This window comes from Zootermopsis nevadensis, unplaced genomic scaffold, assembly GCF_977971745.1.
Source record: "Zootermopsis nevadensis isolate Lab colony 2312 unplaced genomic scaffold, Znev_1.0 Znev_ptg000061l, whole genome shotgun sequence".
NCBI lineage: Eukaryota > Metazoa > Arthropoda > Insecta > Blattodea > Termopsidae > Zootermopsis > Zootermopsis nevadensis.
In genome coordinates, this window is record NW_028259192.1 from 7,635,102 (window position 1) to 7,662,738 (window position 27,637).

At 40.2% G+C, this 27,637-nt stretch overlaps 1 protein-coding gene and 1 long non-coding RNA gene across 19 annotated transcripts in view; both read right to left on the bottom strand.

Moving 5' to 3' along the window:
- Window positions 1–27,637, bottom strand: part of LOC110836754 (uncharacterized) — a 296,171-nt gene that overhangs the window by 129,812 nt on the left and 138,722 nt on the right. The gene's annotated exons all lie outside the window — the stretch shown is intronic.
- LOC147871170 (uncharacterized) lies at window positions 2,225–27,301 on the bottom strand. Its single transcript, XR_015532661.1, has 3 exons — window positions 25,886–27,301; window positions 6,369–6,517; window positions 2,225–2,292 (listed from the first exon to the last, which is right to left on the bottom strand). It is a non-coding gene; the product is annotated as an uncharacterized LOC147871170 (long non-coding RNA).

Here is a 27,637-nt window from a genome sequence, read left to right on the forward strand (position 1 = left end):
AACGAATGAGTAATTTGTTTGTAATATTTAAGAGCATTATATAGATAAGCTATAGGTCGCGCGAGTAATGGTAGTATTTAAATGCGTGATGTGTAAGCCGAGAGAGGGGAGTTCAGTAGTAGTGGGGGTCGAACAGCCTCAGTTGCGGTGACGCACCGAACTAAACACAGCTAGAGCTGCAAACCAACTGAAGCTGACACCCCTCTAGCGCGTGCTTTGGACGGGTCCATCTCATACGATCAAAATCAGTCCTTTGCGCAAGTGTCAGCACTTCTCGCTCGGCCTCTACCATCTGGACATCTAGGTCGAGAGGGTACAAACATACAGCCCTCGAGCTGGACGTGGTCTTGAGATGTTTGCTGCTTCATACGACACTGTCAGTTGGAAGTGAGAAAGTGGTTGAAATCAGTTAATTGTAAGAAAGTTGGCGGTCGTGGTCTACTTGAAGGAAGTAACCTGCTTCTATGGAGGAACTCAAAGAAACCACTCCAAAAATTCTTCCCGCTCAGATCGAAACCCTCACAAACATGAATCAGATGGGATAACAAGGCATGCGTCGAGAAGAGTCAATTCGTGAGTCCTTGGGGAAAGAAAGGCAAAGTATGGAGTCGTCTCCGCGTGCATCTATGAACAACTACCAGAACCATTAGCATGTGTTCTACTGGGCTCGAATTTTAGTCATAAGGCAAAATTTAAATCCAATTCACATTAAAAAGAATCAAGATTAATTTGTCTTGAAAGGGGGAAGTTAAAACATTTTTAATATAGAAATATTTAGGCCTATTATATATCTTACTGCATAGTTTGGAATAAATAAATAATTTGCAACGTTCATATCTCGTGCATCATGCCAGAAGGCCGTATGAAAAAAATTAATTAAAATTCTTCCACTTCTTTGGTATGATCAAACGTCGAAGTGTACTTGCCCTGATGATGGAGGTAGCGGAAACCTCTGAAAAGTCGGCAATTTGTACGCGGCGCAGCATCTCAGAAGACACATTTAAACAGAACATTAACTCTTCTCTTGATGAAAATTATTTGTCGGATTCAATATTCCCACAAGTGTTTAAAAATATTACTAAATACGAATATCGACTACATGAAACTATCTTCTTCACGTTCATTAAACATAAAATTACTCCCACACATGAAGTCAGAAATGCAGAATCGGTGCACACTCGCACGAGTATTTTTAAATAAAGCAAAACATCGGACCAAATATGTTCAAAACAGAACATCATTTGCAAATTAAATCCATGGCTTCTTTCCTTGTTACGCGTTCTTTACACGTGTGCATGAAACAAAATCAAATAAGATGGTTATGTCTCTCTACGTGATTTAACTCTATAACTGCATAATGGGTTTCGGTGGAATCAGGTATGGAGGTTATGCCATTGGTGAACTCCCTTAAAGCGTACTTTACAATTTCTTAAATTGGTAATACCAAGATAGCCGACTACCAAACCTGTCGAGTGTGAACGACACTAGCGCCACTTACGGTCATAAAATGAAGTATGATTACATATTTTCGAAAATACAAATCTCTTGCATACTAATTCTTTTTATAGTGTAAAATAATAACATGGTGGCCGGATTAAAGAAAAACTTCGGTTCCTCTATCCCACACGTACGATAACAATACGCTACTACAGAGCTAACACGCCTTACGACGAGACAAAAACACCACATGCTTTGTAAAGACGGGAAGTAAAGTTGTCGAATTTAAATGAAGAAATCTTTCACCAATAATTCAGGTTTTGTAAAGAACGAGTGTGTGTTTCGGTACGGACTACATCTTCGCAATCTTATTCATCCAATCTACATTAGCCGTTTCAACCAGGGGCTCGAAATGTAAGTGTATTTACGAGGCTTTAACTATATAAAACATGATCTGTTATGAAAACAGAAGCGTGGCGTTTGTACGGAAGGAAACATTGTTATTTTCATGTTCGACGCTAACTCTTGGGCAACTGTACTGCTGCATTTCAGGAGATGGATCTAACCACATCATACCACTTTCAAAGGCACAATAATTTTAACCAGAAGAGAAGTTCCTTCTCAATAAACGAATTTTATCCGAAATGTCAGAATTTCAAATAAGAAAGTTCATAAACAATACCAGCTATTGAGCCTTCAGAAGTGCAGAATGGTACTTAAGTCCAGCTGAAGAATACACGAAATGGCTGACATTGTTGTACTAGAAACATGGGTTTTCTTCACTCACCTGTGCTGGCTTTCGATTGAGCCCAATGTCTGTGCCTACTCAAAAACCAAAACCTCTGAGATACGAACCTGCAAAAAGAAAGAAAAACATGAATAAGTTTAGGTAATAAAAACATCCAGACAAACGAACAGGCTACCTGAAGCTGCAGCAAGTGGTCTGCCTCAGATCGTAGAGAAGCAGAACTATGATCTGAGTGGTCTGACGCACACCCCCTCACTTACTCGCTCCCTCTCACCCACTCACTAAAACGCTTATTTCCGAAATTATGGTTCTTGCTGTCATTATTATGATTATTATTCCCTACAGAACAGTCTTAAGACGCTAATAGTCTCTTACCTCTGGCTGCAGGACCGCACTAGAATAAACAGGGAAAGACATGTCAGTGTAAGGCGCGAAACCAGCAGAACTTGGAGGCATGAGAAGAGGGAGTACCTCGAAGATCAATCAAGGGAGTTGGAAACTAACATGAAAAATAAGACATCAGAGTTGCATAGAGAGACAATTTAATTCAAGAAGGGGTACAGACCAAGGACACATTTGATCAAGGACGAGAACTGCTCGCGGATCCACGTGGCATCATATGCAGGTGAAAAGATTACTTTAGTGAGTTACTAAACGTTCACGTAGCTGATCAATTTAATGAGCCCTTCATCCGGGAAATGAGCCTTAATGATATTGAAGTTGCCATTGGGAAATTGAAACCTTATAAATCTCCTGACATCAACTCAATTGCAGCGGAACTAATTCATGCAGGTGGCAGGACACTGAACTCAGATACACACAAGCTTATAGTCTCAATTTGGAACCAGGAAGTACTACCACAACAGTGGAAAGGATCACTTATTGTCCCTATCCATAAAACAGGGGACAGAACTGAGTGCAGTAAATTCTGAGATATCTCTCTTTTGTCAAACGTCAAACAACGTTTTATCGAATATTCTTCTGGCACGGTTAACGCCATTTATGAATGAAAGAATTGAGGACAATCAATGTGGATTCCGCCGTAATATGTCAACTACAGATCAGATCTTTTGCATTTGACAAATATTAGAGAAAAACTGGGAGTGTAATGGATCAGTACACCAACTATTTGTAGACTTCAGAAAGGCATATGACTCAGTCAGAAGAGATGACTGTGTAGAATTTTGAGTTTGCAATACCAAATAAACTTGTTAGGTTAATTAACAGGTGTATGGACGGGGTATCTATGAATAGTAGAGTTCGTATAGGCAACCTTCTGTCAGATCCTTTCCCAGTGCACAATGGCCTAAAACAGGTGGATGCTTTGTCCCCAGTGCTTTTTAATTTTGCTCTAGAACATGTCATCAGGAAAGTCAGAGGGAATCAGGAAGGGTTCGAATTGAATGGCGTGCACCAGGTACTTGCCTATGCTGATGACGTCAATTTGCTGGGGGATGGTGTGGGTACCAGAAACAAGAATGCAGAAACTCTCCTAGAGGCTAGCAAGGAAACAGGCTGAGAAGTAAATGTATACAAAACTAAATACGTGGGCGCAATACGGGATAAACACCTGCAACAATGTTTCTAAATTTAAGTATCTGGGGACAACAATAACAAATAGAAATGAGGCCCACGATGAAATGTTTGAAAACAGGGTGCTCAGGAAGATATTTGGACCTTGAAAGGATGAAATAAGTGGGGAATTTAGAATGTTACATAACGAGGAGTTGCGTGAATTCTGCGGGTCACCTAGCATAGTGAGGATATTGAAATCTAGGAGGCCCAGTGGGCCGGACATGTAGCACGTATATTTGGGGAAGACAATCTGTGCATACAGTATTTTGGGAGGGAATCCTTCTGGAAAACAACCACTGGGCAAACCAAGAAGGAGATGGGAGGATAATATCAAGATAGATCTTAGGTAGATGGGCTGTGAGGGTGGTAAATGGTTGCAGTTGGCTCAGGATCGTGTCCGGTGGTGGGCTTTGGTCTTGTCGGTGTTGGACCTACGGGTTCTGCTACCAGGGAGTTAGTTTACTTCAAATTTTCAACCTCAGTTTATTAACCGGGAAGTTTCCTTCGTTGTGAAAGCAGGCAGCTCTTGTTCCTATTTATAAAAAAGGCAACAGAGCCCTTGTTGGCAATGTTAGACCCATGTAATTTAAATAATTTCGCCAAAATTCCTTAAAGTATTATACACGATCACATTCCAATTTATTTTAAATTCAATCCACACCCAAAATCAGCACGGTCGTGTTAAACCCAAATACGTAAGTAATAACGTGCCTAATGATTTTCTACCGTCCGTATCTTCAGAAGGACAATATGATTATTCTGATCTTAGCCAGGCCGTTCATAAAATTCCTGTCCCTGCGCGTTCTTATTTAGTTTTCGAGGGCAAAATTAATTGTCATTCCCCCATGGATATTCTTCGCATTCGTGTGCCAGCTCACAATGCAAATAACAGAATATTACACTTTCAGAGGAAGCATTACATTAATTTATTTATTTGTGTTGTTTTCGTAGAAAGTCATCTCGTTCCATGCACTTAGGGGCAACAGGAGGTGTAGTACGTGTTCATTCTCTCCTTCGGCACTTCACGAGAGTGAGTAGTTAGCATCACGCTCCGGCCGCGCTGAAATCGTGAGAATGGAGGTTGGGTGGGCCCCAAAGCCGGTCTGGACGCAGAGGCTAGAACAAAACCCTGTGCCTCTGTCGGGAATCGAACCTCGATCGCCCACACCGTAGCGAGTCACAACACTGACTGTGTTATGCGGCTGTCTACTGTACTATGTATATTTTATCTTCCTATGCTGAATATAATTGGCTCTTGTAGGTGTTGAATCAGCATTTTAAAATAAATAACTAAACTGAATACAATTTTACTCTCTACATTACAGACTTCATGATACGCTGTTTCTCAGCTAGTCAAGAAATTCGTCTTTAATTAAACCCAAGGTTCGTTGAAGTGTTCAGAACAGCCCGCCAGTGGTTCACATCCTTAGTCAGATTAATCCAGTCTACACACCTGCATATATCCCCCCCTAAGATTAATTTTAATACAGTCTGGGCTCCGGTCTTTTGAGTGGTTTCATCCCCTCAGTATACTCAATAAAAATTTCATTTATTTCCCATCTCCCCCATGCGTGCTACATACCCAAACAATTTAGTCCTTCTTGCTTTGATAATTTTATAATATAGGGTAAGGAGTACACATTATGTAGCTAAACATTAAGCAATTCTCTCCCCAGTCTCCTGCACTTCGTCTCTACTAGATTCATGTATTATCGCAGCATCATTTTCTCAAACCCTTTCGTATGTCTTCCACTTAAGGTGAGAGACCAAATTTCATATGCAAAAAACAGATAAAATTATACATTTTATATTTAAAACTGAACGTTTTGTTAGATGTATTATTATTAACGCAAAAGTAAGCTCCATAACCAGATAAATAAAACCACAAGCTGAACTTCAAAAGAAACAAATAAGCCGTCCAGATGCCGCCATATTCCGCCAGTCAATGAAACTGACAGTGTATAAACAACTGACATTCTGAAGCACAGTGATTCCGCTGTTATTGACGCAATACAAATGGCTTACATAAAGCTGCTGACGCAAGTGAAAGAGTCGGTAATAGTTTTCTCGATTTCTGTTTTTCGTGTTTTTTGAAAGTATTTGCAAATGTTATTTCGGTATATCTCCCAATGAACATGGACATTTCTGTCTTCTGAAGTATAACTAACGTACACCTTACCCTCTAAAAATAACAACTACAAAATTTTTAACTTTTTGTACAACTAATTTTAGGTTATCAGCAGTCGTGAATGGTATGGAACAAAGACTTAGTAGCAGAACCACACATATTTCAAATATCGATTTTGTATCTTCGACACTAAGGAAACTCTTGAAGAATTCTGTCTTCTGGGTTGTCGCGCCGTGTAGTCTGGTCGATGTTTACCAACGTTTCAGAGGTCATATTGTCTCCGTCATCAGGGCGATATGACCTCTGAAACGTTGGTAAACATCTACCAGACTACACAGCACGACAACCCAGAAGACAGAAATCTTCATACTCACCGCTGTGAAAACTTCATATCGTACAAGGAAACTCTTACCGTCTAGCACCAATGCTAATGCAATAACGTTACTAAAAGTGAACCCCCTTGAACAAGTGACCACGCACCGTTGTCAGGCTGTCGCCGCACATGCAGACTGTCACTATGGGAACAGGCGAATCCCAGCACACTATACTTGCCATCATGCCAAAGTACAGTCACCCATGCCAGGTTTTCACTCGAAGATAGCTCACGGTCACTGCACTGCTGTAAAAAACTTCACCAGCACCACGCTTATGAACACAATATAGCCACATGCAACACAATGCGTAAGTAGGTCTTCCAGTGTCGTTCAAGAATATAATTAATCGTTTATACTGCAAGACGAACTCAATTTGTTAAACACTACATGCCAGTTACATTTCAGACAAGTGATGATTCAATGGGATTAAGAAGAATGAATACTTTGTAAGGTAGATAAAAGTTATCAAATTTGTGTTTACGTATACCTAGCATGAGAACTCTTACTATTCACCCTACAGTTTCCTCAAAGCAATGAGAACGCGCAGGACAGGTTCCGTTTTGGGGCCGGCTTTCGTAAGATGCGGTACCACAACCAAATAAACTGTTATCACTCTAGTTTCGGGGAAACGGTGTGATTATTAGTTTTATTTGTAATTCACCCCTTCCTTGCTGTTATTAACAAGTGGCTAACTGCAGCGGTCGACCGTAATCTGTCAAAAGAGGACAATTAGCTTCCTCTGTGAAATGTCGTTCAGCTAACACTGCCGGCAGCTAGCAAAGGTCATTAATTATGGAGCAGACCAAGAAAGTGTCTTTGATCCCTGGAGTTTTATTGCTACCGTATGTTACACTTCGGTTATGACGCTTCTTAGAATCTGCGTCATCTGTAAAAAAACAGGAACCAAGTGAGCCCCTTCCCACTGGATCTTACGCCATAGAAACAACCTAATGCGTGTCAAATTACGATGGTTAATTTAAATTCAAAATTTAGGGTGACGCAGAGCTAAATCTTGTAACTAATACGAATCTTCGGGACACACGGACTTGGTATCTATTCTTCGTACGTGACAGATGTATAGTTCATTTCGACAATTCGAGGGAGACATCATGTAACTGAACTAGTGTTTCGTATCTGAGATATATTACTTAATCCAGTGTCTCAGCACTAACATTTAAAATTGTGCATTTGATCTCTGCACCCAAATTGAACTCCGGTGATTGTATATACGTATTTGTGAATTGGAACATATGAGCTTTATTGTGCCGTAACTTTGTAAATCTCGGCAAGTGTTTCGATAAAGTTCATCACATTAAATCTAAATTAATTTAAAGGTACAATCGCATCAGTAAATTACTGATTATATCCTACATTCATCTTCGACCAGTGTCGACATCAGAAGTGACTGGTGTCCGAGATGCACAAACTAAATTTGTGCTAACTAACATCCCTAAACAGAACTGTGTTCCCTGCTTCAAAATTATCGATCTGTAATATATATCTGGAAGTCACCTCGCCACCTCTTACCGAAGTATTGCCCTGCAAAATTCTCCGTGTGAAAGGCTTTGTGTTTTACCGGACGAGAAACCTTATCAAAAAGAAACCCGAGTATCATGGTTTACTTTAACACCAGCCCTCGATATCCGACAGCGATAGGTATCGATTCAAGCTGCAACCAGGCTGGGCACATCGTATAGAAGATGTTACAGCAACATGCAGCCTTGTTTTAGGATAATGTACTGTTGAAATCATGTAATCATAACGCCTCAAAGTACACTCAAGTGAGAGTGGAGCTATACAATTAGGCCTGCTCTTTACAGCACAATGGTAGCTATGGTTACAATTTGCTTTGGCATTTAATAACTCATCATAAAGCCCTGAAAGCGTTCGCATATTTATAAGTCCATTTGGTTCTAATAACAAAAACAAAATAATAACAATAATAATAATAAACGCTCTCGAGCGGGTTTCTGCCGGACCTCCCCTTTACATGAATATGTACTAACTGTTGAACAACAAGCATGCAAAATATTATGAGATCTGTAGTTCTCAGGACAGTGGAAACGTCAACGTTGGTTTTCTGGTTTGTAACCTACAGATTCACGGCGTTACAACCCAGAAGACCATCTTCGACACGGAGAATACCAGTCCAAAGCGAACCTGATGCGATGTATAAACCTCAACGCAAACTGGAGCTACATTTATATTCTGAATCCGGAAAATGGGATGGTAAAATGATTCCCAAAAGTCAAGCTGCATTGGTCACTGGACTAAAGTCGCAGTCGATACAGGAATACTTCGGAGATATTGCGGGTTTGGTTCCAGACCACCGCAATAAAGCGAGTCACACGAATTTTTTTTGTTTCCCAGTGCATATAAAAGTTATGTTTGCACTATACTGTAGTCTATTTAGTGTGCAATATCATTATGTCTGAAAAACAATGCGATAACATTGCGAGAATTACCAAAATGTGACACAGAGACACGAAGTGAGCACATGCTGTTATAAAAATGACGCCGATAGACTTGCTCTGCGCAGGGTTGCATGTTACTCAGTTGTTGCTGTGAAGTGTTGCTGAAATAAGGCATGCATCGAATCTTGTCATTACGCAATTCGTGTTTCAAACGCTACGCAACATAACAAAATACCTGTTAAAAGTCTATGTATTTTTCTCGGTTCCAGTTAATCATTAACTATCAAGTACTACAGACAAAACTGTTGATGCTATGCCGACTTCAGTCCAAGAACGGTAAACACATCGTAGACGGTCCCATCTGCCGATCAGCTGCAGCCACAAGCCATGGTTCACAGAATTCTGCTTCAAAACTCAGAATAAACAAGCTCGGAAAGTGCAACTAACCTAACGTTATCTAACATATTTCTTCTAACCTCAACTAATCTAACTTAGTCAAACAAAACAAAACTTAAAAATTATTTAACAAAGTCTCACATTACCTAACTTTCTAAACAAATTCATTCTAACCTAATTCAAAATAAATAACACTACCTGCCCTATTCTGAAATGAGCCAACCTAACCTACCGAACAGAACCTTACCTAATCTATCCTAACTTAACCTGTCCTAATTCACCTAACCTTATCCCACAAGACCTAACCAACTCATTACCTGACTTTCAACACTATCAAATTTTCAGTTTTTCATTATTTAAAGTTTACAACACGTAACAATTCCTAAAAATTTCAAATTTGCAACAACATTAAAATTTTCCAATTCTTCTAAACACCCAAAATTTGTAATTTTTTTATAACTTGCGAAATCTATATTAAAGATTTCACAACTCACATATTCCAAATCCAAACATTTGAAATTCATATTTAAACAGCTATCCCAATTCATGGTACCCATTTTAACCAAACAAATATGTACTTCGATAGTTCCCACTTCGACCACCGGATCACCACCTCACGAATTTCCTCACTAGTAATTTTGTTATCACCATTCATATAACATTCAGAAAGTACGATTTTAAGGTCGTGAGGAATGGCAAAACCTCCACATAAAATTTAATCCCAATCCGTCCAGTGGTTCTCGAGTAGAATCGACTGGGCAGACATGACCAGCCCATAATGCGTTCTCCCTATGCACTTCGTGCAAAAATCGCATAACAAGCGACGCCGTGCGTTCCGTACTCTGTGTCACTTTCGCAACAGCGTTCCCTGAGCGCAGAGCTTACTAAATGCCTTATGCAATTCATAACAAAGCAGCTTGTAAATAACAACTGAGCCCTTCACGCTGGAAGGTTGTGCAGCTCACGCCCGCAGAGTCGATGCTTCTGCAGCTCAGCGAACTCGACGGCTCAGTCGGAATCTGTAGGTCTCTGCACCCTGGCTGCCTGTTCTTACCCAATGGAGGTCTGATAAAATCAGGTGGGTTCTCTGGTCCATTTCAGATCTTTCTCCGCCTCACCTCAAAGTTCACTGACCCCTAATCGACCTCCTTTCTCGCTGCGGTACCATCGTGTGAGGACGTAAATTCCGTTCAGTGTGATTTTCATACAAATTCAGTTTGTAGTTAGCGTGGTGGTGGTGGTGTTGTTGCTAACCAGAGAGAACCCCGTTTTTGAGCTTCGGAGCTTGTACTGGTTTATGAACATGGGGACAGAGGCGATAGATTTCACGTATACGGGTAGGACTCGGTTTACGCCGCTTCAATTTACGCCCGTTTCACTTTTGCGTCTCCCATAGATCACGACTGGAGGAGGTGATGAGTTATGACTCTGCCCGACTTCCTAGACACACATGGTCCCTACATTGTAATAAAACTATAATACTAAATGATAAACTACGGCCTAAAATTTAAATAAACAAAAAACTGAATATAAAATGCGACGAGGAAAAGCAAATTACATTAACCACGGACTAAGAACTGCAAGTGAACTGACAAACATTCACTGGTGTCTAGAGAACAGGACGCCGAAAGGTCAATCCAAGAGGCTATTGCTCTTATTAATAAGGGATGTGAGATCTTCTGTAGCAACGACCCCAACTGGGAGCGGAGCTCAACAGTTAAGAGAGGAATTGAGACAGTTCTACAGCCATACTATAACTTATTATCAGAAAAGAGACATTCTATAGTTTTTAAAGCAGTAAATTTCTTTCTTTTTCTTAAAAATTATCATCTTATACATTATACAATTTTCAATACGTAAATTTAATATAATAAAACATTTTTCAAGTATTCTGTGTTGATCACTGAAAATCTTGGAACGGAACTTAATGTATGTACATATGTTCCCATTATATTTTTGCTTCAATTTACGCCGCTTTATTTTACGCCGGAAATCTCAGGAACCTAATCCCGGCGTAAACCGAGTCATACCTGTAATTGCATTGATCATTGAGTGATTGGAGTGCGTCTGTCTTTGGTTACAACACAAGCCCAGAGATGTGTCGATCACGGTTACATAAAGTTTCGCGTCAAGTTAACGTGTTGGTACAGCAGTGTGCGTAGTCACTGGATTACTGTCGTTTGCCATCCTGTAAAGCCAACGATGATGTGTCGTAACACGGTACAGCTGGTTGGGGAACAGCGCTCGGGTGGTCGAGCAGGGTAAAACGTTGATGGTCGGGCACATGGATGTGTGGTATTTTACCTCTTACGCAATGTGCTGATGTTTCAGAGAACTTTCTCTTGATACAAGGTTTTGTACATGTGCAGACGAAATAGGTCATAATGAGGCAATGCTAAGGCCAAGCTTATAGGTGTGCTGATGGAGTGGGGTTTGACGAGCCCGTGTTGACGGATGAGTAGTGGTGTTGCCATGGCGACGGCCTTGGGTCTGACAATAATTGAAATAAGTAACTCGTCCGTACCTTTATGACCTGTGTGGATGGCATCAAGAGAGAACGTTGTGCGAAAGTCAGGCCAGAGGCCATGTTGTTGGGAGCGACTGAGCAGTCTCGTTTGGAGTGTTCGGACGAGAGTAAAGGCTGGATCTGCCAACGCACATGTTGCGAACTCCAATCAAGTGTAACAAGTACGGCAGTTAAAGCTGTAAACCAATAATGTAATTTGAGATGAAGTTCGACATGTATTGACTTTCATTCAAGTACTTGGATTAAAGATTTACGTTCCACTGACGTTGCTACAAAGCAACTTCTTGGTGGGTTAATTCTTTTCTTTGGAGGGGAAGATTTGTTACTTTTTCGTAATTTGGTAATTCTGCCCGACCAATGCATTGCAAGCATGCTTAAACAAGAATTTGGTTTGATGATTATTCAACTGTGTGTGTAATGTTCAAATTTCATGGTCCTCACGCCGTGACGACTTCTAGCTCCTTAATGCGCGGCAAATGTTGTAACCTGATTTTGATGTCACGCGAATTTTTCAGCCGAATCATTTATTCACGTCTACAGAAATTTGAAGCGGTCTCCGTGTCGTCCCTGGGGGAATTCGCCACACGCCAGTGGAATTGAAGAATACGGAATAACATGTGGCATTGCAGTTAATCACAGTAACTGTTTAGGCTACCAGTTACGCTCAGGGACACTGAATAGTGACTAAACAACAAAGCACGAAAGCTTCCTTCAAATATCAACCGGACTGCTTATTCATCGCAAGTCGGTACAAGTTATGATGTTTGGGCCACTGTAAAAGGCGTGCTGGGCTCCTACCCGCTCACTTCTCCTTGCCCACCACAAAACGTCGTGGTGCAGTGGCCAGCGCTTCCATTTTGATTTAGAAGGGTCCCACATTCGAATGTTAGCTCTACCAACTGATAATTTCCATAACTGAACTGTTCTGCGCATTCTCGTGATTGCTTATAAACTAAACTGCACTATTTTACCTCGTCCCTAGATGGATGTGATTAGTCAACTTCAGGACTCGGCCGTGTTATCCCTGGGGAAGTACACTCGTGCCCACAGGATAGAATACTGGTTGGGCTGGCGAAAAAAAAAATACCTGTCCCTTGGGATCTAACCTGGGTCTTCCAGCCTGTATATATGGTAACTATACTGAGTTGGCCCAATTCAAGTAAAATATAAACCTAATAAAGGACTTTACATGAAGAACGAAGTACAAGTGATTACTATCATTCTCTACGATTTGGATTGCATCAGGGAAAGTAGTCCTACATAACAGCATAACACACACCAAAGGATGCTTAGACCTATATGAGGTAGCTGACTGAGACATTTGGCAGATGGGGAAAAAGATTCTACAATGCCAAGTACCTCTAATATTAACCGAAATCTTTCCACTAACTAACCAGATGGCTTACCGAACCTAAAGGTAAATCACCGAATTAACCAAAGCCCTCCACCGGACCCTGTCCTGGGCCAACAAAATCCAGTCTCTTTCAACTCCTATCTCCCATAGATCCCGCCTGAGATTATCCTCCCATCTACGTCTAGGTCTCCCCAGCAGTCTCTTCCCCTCAGGCTTCCCAACCAATACCCGATGAACACCACTTGCCCCATCCATGTGCGCTACATGTCCCGCCCATCTCATTCTTCTCGACAATCACCCTAACAATATTGGGGGAGGAGTACAGATTTTTAAGCTCATCATTATACAGTTTTCTTCATGTCCCATCGTCTTCCCTCTTAGGCCCAAATATCCTCCTCAACATCGTATTCTCAAACACCTGCAATCTGCGTTCCTCTCTTTGAGTGAGAGACCATGTTTCGCACCCATACAAAACAACAGGCAAAATTATTGTTTTGTAAATCTTAATCTTCAGGTTCTTAGAAATCAGACGGGAAGACAAAATACTTTGAACTGAGAAGTAGCAAGCATTTCCGGAATTTAGTCTCCTCTCAACTTCTTCATGAGTATCATTTTGATTTGTTATTGTTGTTCCCAAATATTTGAACCCTGTAACACTTACAAAGGATTTATTAGCCAACCTAAGAGAATTCTGCCCGCCTGTCTGCTGATGACAAGATACTAACATGTACTTAGTTTTTTTTCTGAATTTACTTCTAGCCCCACCTGTCTACTAGCCTCTAGTAAAACTTCTGCGTTCCTCTTTATTGTATTTATATCGTCACCCAATAAATTAACATCATCAGCATTTGCCAATAGCTGTTGTGTCCCATTCAATTGCAAACTCTTCTGCCTATCTTGGACTTGCCTGATGGCATATTCTAGCGCAAAGTTAAAGAGCAAGGGAGACAAAGCATCTCCTTGTTTTAGACCGTTCTTGATGAGGAATGTCTCAGATACATATTTACCTACTCGAATTTTGCTACAGGTTCATTTAAGCACATTTTTATTAGACTCACTAGCTTATTTGGTATACCAAATTCAATAAGAATATTATATAATTCTTCTCTCTTCACAGAGTCATAGGCTTTTCTGAAATCTATAAATAATTGAAGTACGGCCCCACCGAACTCCCATTTTTCCTCTAGTATCTGACGAATGCAAAAGATCTGATCAATCGTTGATCTGTTTCGTCTGAACCCACACTGATGATACCCAATAATTTAATTCGCATATGGGGTTAATCTCGCCAGAAGAATGTTTGATGGAATTTTGTACGAGGTTTAAAGTAGAGAAATTCCTCACTAATTACCACACACAGTCTTGCCCCCATTCCTATGAATGGGCATAATTTTGTATTCCTTCCATTGTTGTGGCATCTCTTCCTTATCCCAAATTAACTGAATAAGCTTATGGATCCTCATATGCAACCCTTTTCCACATGCTTTAATTAATTCGGCTGGAATCTGATCAATACCTGGAAATTTATAACTTTTCAACTTCCCAATGGCTAGTTCAACTTCATCAAAGCTAGGTTCTGGCACCAACAGCTCAGCTGTATGCATTTTAATCTGTCTAGTATCACCGGTCTCATGAACATTTAAGAGCTCGCTAAAGACATTTTTCCACCTATTCACAATTTTTATTGGATCGGCAAGCAAATTGCCATTATAATCTTTTACCAAATTAGTCTGAGGTTGATATCCTTTCTTAAAGTTATTAATGCCTCTGTACAGGTCTTTGATATTTTTGTCGACACTAAAATACACAAAACCATCATTTTATCCGCTCTCCTGTATCGGCGTTGGAACCTGGTGCTTCACGTTAAGAGAACACCAACTGAGGGTGTTCGAGAACGTTGTGTTTAGGGCAATATTTGTACCTTAAGAGGGGCGAAGTGACGGGAAGGTGGAGGAAACAGCACATCAGGAGCTTCACACTTTGTATTCCTTACCAAATATTATTAGAATAATGAAATCAAGGTGAATGAAATGGGTGGGCGAGGCATGTAGCGCGCAATATCCGTACAAAATTGTGGTTGGAAAGCCAGAACACCCAGGCAAACACAAGACGATTTAATGAAATGTATTTCAGGGACAGTGTTGGAAATATTATTTGGATTCATCTGTCTTACGACAGGGACCAGTGGAAGTTCCTGTGAGCACGGTAATACACGTTCGGATTCCATTAGAGGGGAATTTATTGACTAGCCGAGTGTATTATTAACTTCTCAAGGCAAAACTCTGCTACGTGCAGTTAATTAGTTATGTGGAAAGCACTGACGGAGACCGTACATTCCGATTGAAGTTATAGAAGGACAGAACATATATGCAGTGACGTGCTGCACGGACAATTTCTAAATAACTGTGGGAATTTATCTTCTGATTTGTAACAGCGTGTAAACTTGTATGTACATACAAACATTTCGTAGAGACATACTGCCTCCATCTTCAGGCCTTTAACAGACCACATAAAATACTTGTAATCACCGTGAAACGTACTGAACATTTCGTCGTCTATTCGCAAGTCCTTGTGTTTTACTTCTGATCACCGTGTTTCGAGATACTGACACCTTTTCTCATTCCGTACTAATCTGTCTGTGTAACTCGTGACTTCGTAAAACTGAACACATCGCACGGGTCTGTACCTCCTATAGTAGGGCCACAAAATTCAGTGTTTCAAGTCCACGAAAAGAAACATTCCACCCCCTTCCGCACGGCCCTAAGCCTGAGCCTACATCGTTGCTAGCTTTGCTGCGCTGCTAATTCTGAATTATCTTCACTCGCTCCTCTGTTCGTGTTGCATCGTTCGATTTCTCTGTGACCCTGAAGCATGCAATTTGGTGACGGCTACTACAGCCGTTTCGTACCCACTTCCGCCCTAACCGTTGGTGGTCATTTAACTGATCGCGCGTATATTTGTTTGGTGAGTACAGAAATCAAGCGATAAGTTTAAGTTTAAAATTGTTCGACGTCAATCATACCATTTGACATGTAGGAAATTACCGACACAAGACGCTAGCTAACAAAGCAGGTTGACACAGGCTTTCGTTTAAAACACAACCTGTTCGAATCTCGATAGGGCAAAAGGTTTCTGCAGGTTTCCTTCGTTTCTCCTTTCGAATGACTGTACAATACCATAGACTGACTCTATTTGTTTTCCTATCTGAAATTCATGATAGGATACCATCTCACCTCGCCGGGCGCTAAGAAACCTGTGAAAACAATGTTGCTACATAGCTGAATTACACCCACTGTGACAGATCGTCTAAAAATGTCATAACTGTAACATTTAATGCAGTTTCAATATGCGACCGCAATTAGAAACTAACGCTCATACTAACCATGCATCCGTCTCTTCACAAAGGATCATTGTAAAATTACCAACAAAGAAATAAATTGATATCATATAAAATTTGAACGTGATCATAATGTGTTTTGTGTGGCTAAAATATACTTAAACGTTAGCCGAATTTATTCCAACCCTTACATACATGTCCCTTAAAAACTTACTTTGTGATTATATACAAAACTGTTCACAAAGGACTAATTTAAATGAAACAGAAAATAATAAAATAGAGGGAATCTGATATTTCAGTACGTGATTTTTTTACTGGGTGTTTTCAGATGGGACCAGATCAAACGGCTGGAACTCGTTAAAAATAATTTTCTACTTGAAATTACGCAAAACAGAAATGTGACTACGACAATCTTCGCAGACTGGACAGTATTTACACATTTTGTCCACAAAACTTGTTTGTGTATTACGGAAAAAGAATAGTCCAACAAGCCAGCCGCTTCACCTCTGACCCTCGTCTCGGTTGGCGAACATCATCTTCCTGCTTCTACCACGCGCCCCGTCACGCCTGACAGCAGTGATCACGGATCGTGGTTACTGTTGCAATGTGTAGGTGCACAGGCGTGCACGTGTTCCTCTTATTAATCGATTGATTCTGAGGTCACTCCCAAATACCACGAATCTAAACAAAACTGGAACTGTGTAATCTGCACCAGAATGCACACGTGCGTTCTCTGCAAATTTTAAATGTTTGATAAAAATTACGGTAGTTATCTAATTAGACAACTTTAGTTTCCAGCTACAAAGCATACTGCCTTAAAAAATACTTATTTAAATATCATAAATCAAGGCCAAAACGGATCTTCGCAGATGTGTATTTCAATGTGTAACTAAAAGTTATGAAAACCGCCAAATAATAAAAATTCTGTGTTATTATTTGTATAAATTTTAAGAGCGCTTTCAACATGTACCGTGGTCCTGAACACAAACAAATACCGCAACACGAAGAAACGAAAATCCCTACCTCTGACATGAGGGAATTACCTTTTGAATACGGCGTTACCCTGACACTAGCTGCTTATGGTATTCTGTTAAAACAAGTACACTACGTTCTTTGAATGACTGATGACCACATCAAGTCCAGCTTTCTTTTTCCACATACTACAAACAGAAGAAATCACGTCGCTCCATTATATCAACAAAACACACGGATGAGGCGTCTCTTGCAATGGGCGTTTATGTATCTCACTCATGTTAATTACAAGCCATAAAGTAGTGTTCACGTGTTCTGTGAAGTTACACAAAGGACTTACATTCAGTACTAACACTACAACCAATAACCTAACAAACAGAAACTGGGAACATGCGATTATGTTTTATGGATTGGTCTATTGTGAAACCGACATCGAAATCACTCAACTATAACGCAGGATATCAACAACAGAATATGAATATTTTTAAGAGTCGAGGGAATTCTCGTACGATCTGCATGCTAGTCAGGCAGTTTTCAAAATCAGTTAGGGTAAAAAGCTGTGGACTTTTCTGACAGCCAAGTAAATAGACCTATCACAAATTAAGTTTATGCAAAACTGTAGTTACTGAGGAGACGTAGGTTTCATTTGAATATGGCTGTCTTCTTGGATAAAGCGACGTGTAGGCTAGTAAAAAACTAACAACGTTTCATCAGGGTTAGCCCTAATGATGGAGGCAGTGCACGCTCTGAAACATCAGCGGATTTATACCAGACTACAAGTCGCATCCCAGAAGACACAGTCATCTTCATTTACGACGCCATGACAAACTCAAGCATCACAACGCTTCATTTATCAAATCCATTCAGCTGTATTAAGACAAGTGCCCAGTGGCTAAAGGAGAAGGTAAAATTGTAGCACAAAATCAATTCACTGTTGTTATATTATTCTTACAGGATGAGAGACGGACGGGCATAAGATCGGCGCTATTTGAATGGGAGCTCAAGGGGTATGGAAACGCGCCTGAATGTGAAAAAAGTTAAAAACAGAAAGCCCAACCCTAATAGCACTGTCTTTACACTTTTATTGCTTTTTGGGGCGCTTGCATTCCAGCAGAGCGCCTATTAAAGTCGCACGCTTGAAAAAAAAATCAGCAGGTTTTCATTAAATATTATATTGGTGGATTCTACTAAAATCTGTCTACTGTTTCAATCAAATTCTGGTTAAAAGAGGACTACAATAACGTGCATTTTACATTAAGGCATTTCTACGAGCCGATGTGACCAGGTGGGAAACCCCAATGTTACTTTGGATACCACGGTTAATGTGGTTACCAACTGCTAAAAGTCAAACACCAGATTGATGCATGCACTGCCTACGTTGTTAAAACGTTCTATCAAATTGTTATTCGCAATATGCTATGACAACAAAATACGAAGAAAAAATAGCATGTGTCAAAGCATTGTGTAACAGTCATGGATGACATTCAATTTAAAACTACGGCACTTTTCATGAAACCAACCAAGTTTTATGAAACGGATTTCATGGAACTTGTTTCCTCTGTGTATGACCCGGAGGTAATTCAGAACATCCTGCTATTTCTCGTTGCAGGTGAACGCGACTGTCTGTAGTTTCCTTGGCAAAGAAGAAAGTTAAAAACTTCCAATAAACATGAAAAAAAATGAAGGAAATCATTTTTAAAACTGATGGGCGGCAGACTGGACCTCCGAGATTGGATTCTCTTTACAGGCGTTGAGATGTGCATTCATCACTCTGCTCCGAATTACTCTGCAGCGTGTTACTCAAGAGTACCAGGTCTCCTCGAGAGCAATAGACGATCGGAAAATGAAGTCGACCTATCACTTCTGTCCACAGTAACCGTCACCAAATTGCACGAACCAAGGTCACAGGAAAATCGTATATTGTTTCTAAACGATGGCGAGTGACGACAGCTCAGAACTCACTGTGTAACAACGTTAGTACAGAATCAGAGCCGCGCGGTAAATAGAACGAAGTCCTTACGTTATCTTGAAACATGAAATTTGGTCACGTATACTGCAGTGCCGAAAACAGTGCATGAACCTCCATTTACGCATTTGCCGCTGGATTCTTACGCACAGACCACATCAGTCACACAACGAAGGAATGCCAACTTGCACAGTGCAAAAAGCACTATGTCTTCTTGGTGTGTGTGCCATAGCAAAGGTACGACAAACGAGATGTGAAAGGAAGATCACGCATAACTTATAACTTTCGAATGCACCTCAGAATGGAAATGTTCTGATGTCTGTCTGGACCGAATTAATGATACACAATCGCGGAATGAATGTTCGGTACACGATTTCTAATACCTTCTTTTCTTTCAGAAACAAAATCTAGAACTCTTCTGTAGAGCAAAAGTCTTCTTTATATATTAATTCTTCACTGAAACATTTTTACTGGGAGATTACATTTTTAATAACCTTCTAACGAACTGACAAAGTAAAATTCGGCACATTTGTTGTAATACAAACCAACAAACAAACAAAAAAGTGCTACATAGGCCTGTAAATCACAAACTTGCTGGCTTAATTCCAAATATTGGCTTATTTTTATGTAAAAAGATTATGCACTTAACTGGAGGATTGGGTTGAGCTGATTTTGCGTTCCACACTCCTACAAAACGTCTAATAGATTTATTGTGTCAGAAACAATTCTTAATAGTAACAACACAGCGGATGTTACCCGTGATAGAAAGATAATTACGCTAAACTAATAAAATTGAAATCTATAACTACAAAGTTCGTTGAAGATTATTTATTTCCCTTAAGCCCTTGATTGTGTATTAAGCAGTAATTTTCTTTCAATGAAGTCTTCACGGGCAATCAGCCACATCCTTTATTTTCTCATGTATAAGCAGCGTTCATTCCCTTAACCCTTGTGTATTAATAAGTAATTTCCCTAGTGTACCCGTGTTTTATTAACTTTTCAAAGCACAGCTGATAATTTGTATTTTTGGGTTCGGATGATTCTCAATGTGAACAGGGATTATTTCCTTAAACATGACAAACCAACTGATCTTTGTAATTACGAAGTGTGGAACTTTCCTTGTAGTACGGTCTGAATTGTTAAGTATAATTCAGACTAGTTGGTTTCGATTAATCAGTCGTTTTTTAACTAAATTAACGTAAAATTACGAACATGAAATATTTGGTTCACACATTCCACCGGCATTTACAGCACATTCAGACTGTAATTCAAATGCCCGGAGACACGCTTCACCTGTCGCCAAAAGGTCATGCTAGAGAAGACTTTCTGCCTATAGTTCGTCACACTCTTTTCCTGCTGAACAAGATAAGTACGGAAAGAGGAGTTGCTGAAGATGATAATTACAATGGCGGGATTCTGAAATTAACAACGCTCTTTACACTTCCAGCTGTTACCTAAAATGGGAATGATTATGGACAACGAGCCACTCCTTACATCTCTGGCGTTCAGAAGAGGACAGCTGCGCCTCGCATCTCAAGGCAAAGGACAATTAGCGTTAATTAATGGCTGTCAAGACCTGTAGGTCACTTGAGGCTTTTAATGTGGAAAATTTTACTCAGTTTTTTAAAGCTGAGCAATTGGAAAGATGTGGAAAGGAAGTAAAAAACCAAACGTATCTGAAACTTTCTCTTGAAAAAGCCCTAGAAAAATAGTCTATAAGAAGATGGCTGTCTTACGGCTTGTAACGCAGAGTGGTCTGGTACAAGACAGGAATCTTCGTGAACCTTAAATCCTACTACACATCAGCCTAATTCCATGTAAGCACAGAATAATACAACGCATTACTAACCCTTTGAATAATATTTAATAATCCAGTCCGCACCACAATTACAATTAACTTGTTAACGCTGTTTAAGAAAATATTCCTGTTTACAGGGAGAATCACGCGAAAACCATAAATATGAAATAAAGAGTTACTGATTGTTGAAGCAGGTTACCGTCTGTCGAGGCTATTTGAGAGCCGGTGCCCAACTGGACGCGACGGCTTCAGTAAGCCATCTCGTACAATTCAACCAATGTTACTGATCGCCCTGATGATGTAAGCAGCAAGAACTTTCGAAACATTGGTAAACTACTGCCAGTGTTACTGACAATTCAAATCATGAATCACCTGGAAAACCCAATGTTCTATTTAAGGCCGTCCACATGTGAATGCATACCCAGACACAATGGCAACCTACATTTAATAAAGATCTCTGATATGGATATCATTCGAGTCGTTGGATATCGTACACGCCTAAAAATCAATATCATAACCGAGAGTAATGAAAATTGCCACTTAGAGTAGACCAGCAAGTCTGAAAACAACAAGAGGTCTCTTACAGCCATTAATCTTCCGCAGCCGGCCTGCCATTAGTAGTACTCAAACAACCAAGTGGCTCAAATTTATTCAATTTTATTAAATGTCTTACGGGTTGGCTCCATAAGGGTCACCGGTGGATCACTGAACTATATCTCTACATGGAGGTTCAATCCTCATGAATTCAAATAATGTATTTATAACATCAAAGCTGCCACAGAAAAATTGCATGGAGTTTGTCAGAGCAACCGAAGTGCCACTCAGTTCACACAGCAAGGATTTTATTTAACCAGGTCCCCGGTGGGACATGCCTGAAAATATCGTTTGAAAATCAGCGTGTTAAAGGCACGAAACACCTTGCATGAATTCAAAATCCTGCAATGTTAGAACCCCGTTTCACTGGGATTCGCTTAGCCTAAACTAAAGCATCATCTCAGGCCCGGAACAGAAAGCGTAGACAAGCATCACGCAGCTGACTCTGGCCTTGAATTTTTGATTTGATTAGAATTAAGCAATCTACCCAACTCGACGAGACTCATAACCTCACGTTATAAATGATAAAGCAGACAATGCCACGACCTTTAACCTTTCATATATCTAATGAAGAGTCTGAAAGCCGAACGAAACAAGAGATGTGATTAATCAGCCGTTTTATTTTCTACCCTGACAAAGAAACATCCCGTATTAGTGAAGAGTGGCATACCCACGCGTAGCACTTCCCAGGCACCGTAACACATTTATGCTTCACATTTTGCATGTTAGACTTATAAGGGGGCAGAATAAACTTGCGCTACGTTTTCATTCTGTTCTATCTCCACAAATTACATTTCTGCAAATATCTGGTTTACTCAATTCTGAAAATGCTAAATTACGACATGAAACTTCAATTCAACCAACCTCAGATTACAACTTGTGACATGAATCAAAGTAAGTCTCTATGCTCAGCTCTCTTTTCTCAGCTACATAAAACTACAACTCTCCCAATTAAAGGTGACTGGAAATACTAAGAGGCATTATCGATGGGTACTAATACTACAATTAAAATACCTACATAACCGTTAAATTAAAACTCATTTCGGGGCACGTACAAATAAATACCTTTAAAAAATATCGCAATCAGTATGTTTGTCGATAAGTACCAAGCGCTCATGAAATTAATCGCCATTTTATTATTGAATTCATGGAGAACAAAGTCTTCCGTCCACGCGCCTTGATGTTACGCGGCGTTTTTTGAGAACACAAATACCACATTAGGGCATACATTTGTCCGTTAAAATGAAAAACAAAAACTATCTGTGAAGGTTCGTAAGAAAATAACACAATTCGAATTCTCAGTCCAAAATTCTGCCCGATGCGTTAGCTGCGTTGATGCGAAATGGAAACTTGTAAATTAAAGCGAATAATTTTCATACCTTAAATAAAGCCAAGTAGACACAAGTACAGAATGAGTGAAAGCATCTAAATTTACTTTTATAGTTTACGTATAACTCGAGTGTGTCATTAAAAACGCAACCCAGCAACCACCCTCCCCGACCAGCGAGCTAAGTCATCCTCGTCGCTAGGCCACTGCTCACGCCAGCTGCGCAGAAGTTCTGCAGGTGCGAGCATGGTGTATTCACGAGTAGAGCATTATTTGGCATTGAAATCGCTTGAAGCTGTTCACGGCGCATTTAGTAATGCGTATCCTGACAAAGAAATACAAAATAACACAAAAATACACCGAATGGTAACAAAATTTCGGGAGATGACACTTCGAGTAACAAAACAGCTGAAATTACAACCGTGCCCATTTCAATCAGTGCAAGAGCTGCAACAACGGGATACGACTGCAAGAATTCAATACTGTCATTGGTTTCGTAGTTTTCTGCGTGAAGAGGTTCGATTGTAATAGTTAGGATTGCGTTCTAAGTGAAAAATTCTGTGCATTCGATGCACAACGACTGAAACCATCTTTCGGTGCCCGAAAACCGTTCATTTCTATCCGTTCATTGTCCATCTTAGCAAATGTCTGTCTAGTCATCATTGCCCTTTTACTCCCTCATGCCAACTTCTTGGTGTTCCTTTTATATTTCTACCCACATACCCAAATCATTTATATTTTCGGGAACCTTTCATCTGCCATTCGCAGAACGGGACCGCAGGTCGAACAGCATAACCTTTTCTTTGAAGTAGTCTCTTTAATACCTGGATTGTCATTTACTCTTATAATTTGTAAGCGTTATCTGGTGTCCATGTTCTTAACTTTGTCCATCTTAGATACGCCGATCCATCTCCGCATAAAAATAAATTACATTATTCGTTAGTTTATTTGTCTCTGTTCCTGTTGCTGAAACACTCCTAATCAATTGTTCACATGTTACTTTTCCCATCTATGTTATGCGTGTATTCCATCAAATTGAATTCAATATACTATGTTTCTTTACCTCTTTAAGACTTTGAGTAATGCTATAAATTATTTCAATATGTGGTTACTTTTATGAAAGTATGTACCCAGATATATTCTTATTTCGATGTGTTTATTCTCCATTTTTAATTCAATAGGTTTACATCTTCACCAGACTACACAAATATTGTTTCTTTCACATTTATTTTAAGTTCCGATTTCTTGTTATATATCCAATATCTCAATAATATTCAGCTAGAATACTTCATCATCTGCAGAACTCAATTAATATATACTGGTATCCTCAAATCAATTTATTTCACAATTCCTTAACACACGTTCAAGATATATTCTGGAAAGAGTCTGTGATAAGAAAATGGCTGTATTCTAGGTCGTAACACCATCATTAGGGTGATAATGTTTTTATAACTGATCACCCTAACTTCATATTTTTGACTGATACTCTATACAATATTATAACCCGAAACAAAAATGAATTAATATTTGATTGTTCCAATATTTCAAACAATTTGCATACAGGAGCATTGCCGTACGACGTAGCTAAGTCCACAAATATAAAACGTATACCCGTTAGGTAGCTTATTATTGTAAAGATAAAAATATTAGTTAGATTTTCGTCTTAAATGTGAAAATATTTCCAGGAGTCAATGTTTGGTCAAGTTTTTGAGGTCATAATATTTTTACACAGGGCACATTATAGGTCTTACGGTTCAGTTACGTTTTCTATGTAAAGTACACAACGTTCACATTAGCTTAAACAACATTCTCATTAGCAACTGACAGCATAAAGGCATTCCAACTCATCATACCTTAGTTCCTTACACACCATTTCGAAGAGAAACATTCTTCCCCGTACGGAATCAAACCCTGGAAATCCAGCCCGTAGCCTAGCCACTATATTGAGCTGTCCCGACAATTAACAATACAAAGATCTGAGGCAAATATGACATTACTAAGAGCAATGCGTTTGTTTTTATTAGCATAACATGTTGCCTTATTTAGCAACCCGTCATTGGTTCATTCAATAATTATTTTCTTTCCTGCTTTTAGGGTCAATCTCTACTTTCAGAGCAGCAGCAACACAACACGACGTAGACATAGCTTCAAATTTCATTGGCAATGTTCCAGCAATGAAGCCCAACTCTTTGCACTGGGTGGGTACTATTCTGGGCTTTGTTCAATAATGTCTTAATAATTCCACATTTATAATATTTTCCAATTATGTTACACAGACCTAAGATTTCAAAGAACGGAGTCTCGATTTCTGCTGAAATACACGAGTGTTTGAAACAATTTATATGAATTTGAATAAAACATGTGACTAGCACAATATCATTAAACATAATTTAGTACAAACTTTTTAGTCCAATATGGGATTCATGTAACTAAATTTTTCAGACACTAGCCAAAATTACTTGCCCACTCAAACTTTTAAATTCCATTTTAATCAAATGTACGGCTATTAATTTGGAGTGCTTCCAACCATGAATTTCACACAGACATTTTTCAATTCACATTGTCCAGTCTGCGATTCTCTATATATATCCAACATATCCAAAATATTAAGCTTGCAGAACATCAAATTTATTTTCAGCGCCATGGTTACTCCCACAAAACAATTTTTAAATTGCCCATCTACATAGTTTCGAGATAGATAACACTTGTGAAGTTTAACTGGCATGGTGTCATATTTATCAACTGTTCATGGCACTTGTCCAAGATGCAGTGGTATCGCTTCAGTTCTTGTCAGGTATTCAGAAACAATCTGCATAAATTTCGATCCATGTATACCTGCCACGTTTCCGAAATGCGTACACACCTGACACGAAATCTTACAGAATTCCGCTTAATCAGCATCACGGTTAGAATTGTTACAATCCTAACATAGACTTACGACAACATGGAACAGGCAGTCATGGTGTTGAATTACGTAAGAAGACCAAAGACTTCATGGCCACTGTACTCCACACAAAAATGATTTCTGATGATCAGCGTCTGTCACCATCATCAACGCACTTGTTGGAAACACACGCATACACACAAGAGCTCACAGTATCGTTCCGGGACCACACCTGATTAACAGGCAAGTCGGAGAGCCCAAATTCCTTCAACGTGTGAGACCGGTTTCGGAGGGTGTGGGGGGGAGGGGGTTGATATGAGTGTGAAGAAGAACAGCGCGTTGCGTGGACGACAGAGCTCTTCACCAGCCACTGCAGTACTGTGCGGGTGGGTAGACGAGCGGGTGGTTAGACAGTGGGACGGGAGGGGCGAGAGTCGAGGCCTTGCTTGCCGGTCAATACTAGAGCACTACCAACGTAGCTGCTGTACACAGATACAGCCCTTAACCTACACCTTTTCTATTTTATACATCCTACCATCTTTACTCCCCACTGCAAAGCTCCAAAACTAACAAATTTGACCTTCCCACGCGCGTTGGTAAGAAAATGTATTCTTCGGTCGCGGTCTCATAGAATGCGAATTCATGAGACTACTGGTCGCATAATTTTTGTTCGTACGCATTACTACGACCCTCACACTGGTTTTTCGCGAACAACGAACTGTAACGAACTCATGGATGTGTGAGACTTCTAACTAACTAGATGGCTTACCGAACCCGAAGGTTCATCACCGAATTAACCAAAGCCCTCCACCGGACCCTGTCCTGGGCCAACGAAATCCAGTCTCCTTCAACTCCTATCTCCCAAAGATCCCGCCTGACATTATCCTCCCATCTACGTCTAGGTCTCCCCAGCGGTCTCTTCCCCTCAGGCTTCCCAACCAATACCCGGTGCACACCTCTTGTCCCATCCATGCGCGCTACATGCCCTGTCCATCTCATTCTTCTCGACTTAATTACCCTGACAATATTGGGGGAGGAGTATAAATTTTTAAGCTCATACTTATGCAGTTTACTCCATACCCCATCGTATTTTCTCCTAGGCCCAAATATCCTCCTCAACACCCTGTTCTCAAACATCTGCAATCCACGTTCCTCCCCCCAGAGAGAGAGACCATGTTTCGCACCCATACAAAACAACTAACTAGATGGCTTAGGGAACCCGAAGGTTCATCACAGAATTAACCAAAGCCCTCCATCGTTCCCTGTCCTGGGCCAACGAAATCCAGTCTCCTTCAACTCCTATCTCCCAAAGATCCCGCCTGACATTATCCTCCCATCTACGTCTAGGTCTCCCCAGCGGTCTCTTCCCCTCAGGAGTATAGTGCTATTACATCATTGCTTCTCCAAGTTAAGTAAAGAATTCTGGGTTCATGAATTCTTCATGGAGAGACGAACATTGACTGGGAGCAATTTTTTCCAGTATCTCTTGACACAATCACAAGGCGCTTTAGAACATTTCGGAATGAACTAAGCTTCTATTATGGGGGGGGGGGGGGGGGGCCGCTCCATGCTTAAAAAAGTACAGTGTATATTTCAACTTCAATATCTTGTTTGACGTCACGGTTGTGATAGTTTGTCCTTCTGACCCCAAAGGGTTCCTAACGATTTACAAAGACGGTCACAGAAAATGTGACGAAAAACCAAACTGTTCTAAAAGATGTACTTGGCCATACGGACTCGACGCAAGCAATGTGGTCGTTTTCATTACGTTCCACGCGTTGCTTTATTTTCTGGATACTGGGGGGA